The sequence below is a fragment of the Helobdella robusta genome, assembly GCF_000326865.2.
Source record: "Helobdella robusta unplaced genomic scaffold HELROscaffold_24, whole genome shotgun sequence".
Lineage (NCBI taxonomy): Eukaryota > Metazoa > Annelida > Clitellata > Rhynchobdellida > Glossiphoniidae > Helobdella > Helobdella robusta.
This window is the reverse complement of record NW_008704261.1, coordinates 674,032-675,136: the sequence shown is the minus strand read 5'-3', so window position 1 is coordinate 675,136 and position 1,105 is coordinate 674,032. Positions and strand designations below refer to the sequence as shown.

Genomic DNA, 1,105 nt, shown 5'->3' with positions numbered 1-1,105 from the left:
TGTGATTGATTGAGGTGTGCTCTTGCATTTGAACCCTGTAACTGCAACACTATTATCAGACACCATAACCATTACACCATCTCGCCGCTTAGCTCACTAGGTTCTATTTTACGCCAAACCCACTCAGTAAATGTAGTAGCAATGGAACATACACATTTTAGAATTTTTATGAAAACAGTGCTAATTTAATTCATTTTATATTTTTAATTTAAAAATTTGTCTTTAAAAATTATCATTCACCACTTTCTCTCACATTCTCTCTCTTTCACTCTCTTTCCCTCTTTTTTTTTCTCTCTCTACTCTAAGTGCATAATATAATTAACCGTTAAATATTATAGATTTTAGCATATTTAAAATTTTAATACAACTTAATTATTCATTATTCACTCAAATGTAGTTATGTAGTTATAATATATTAATATATTCAGAGCAACGACTTCTGGCTGACTAACATTAATTGCGTATGCCTTGTTCTCGTGGCTCTGTCTTGCTTTCTGTGTGGGTTGAAGAGAGAGAGAAAATTTTAAGAGAGAGATTCGTATTAATATTAACATAATTTATTTTGGCTGATGAATATTCATTGTCATATTGTTCCCTTATTGTCGTAGTATATCATCACCACAATCATCGTCGTTGTCGTGATCATCATCGCCTTTACCCACTTATCATCATTATCTTTCCTCCTATCATTGTCTTCACCCTCACCGTCACATCAACATCTCCATCACGCTCACCAACCTCCAGATCCATCTCACTCTTCTTCTTCCTCTTGGCCAGCCAGCCGCTGACCAGCGAGATGACCATCTGTAGGTCCATGAAGAGCCACAGGCTGAAGCAGGCTATCATCATCTTCCACGTTATCGTCTTATCATGTTCATCTTCTTTGTCATCGTCAGCAGTAGCTGATGATGGCGGCGAAGTTGCTGTGTGGCCCGCGACGCCACTGCCACTACTAACAGTAGCCGGAAGAGTATATACACTGCTATGGCCACTACTACTGATGGTGACGTCATTCGCGAGGGTGTGTGGTGAAGTAGCTGAAGTACTTAGTATGAGATTTATAGTGGGATCGTGATCATGGTGGTCATGATTATGATCGTGGTGG

The 1,105-nt window shown here is 38.7% G+C and overlaps 1 protein-coding gene across 1 annotated transcript in view; it reads right to left on the bottom strand.

Moving 5' to 3' along the window:
* Positions 1-1,072, bottom strand: part of HELRODRAFT_99689 (hypothetical protein) — an 8,293-nt gene extending 7,221 nt beyond the window's left edge. The window contains exons 1-3 of the mRNA XM_009019249.1: positions 1,023-1,072; positions 739-994; positions 453-494 (exon numbers count right to left, since the gene is read on the bottom strand). The gene's annotated coding sequence lies outside the window, so the exon portion shown is untranslated. The remainder of the gene's footprint in view (positions 1-452; positions 495-738; positions 995-1,022) is intronic.
* Positions 1,073-1,105: the final 33 nt, after the last annotated feature.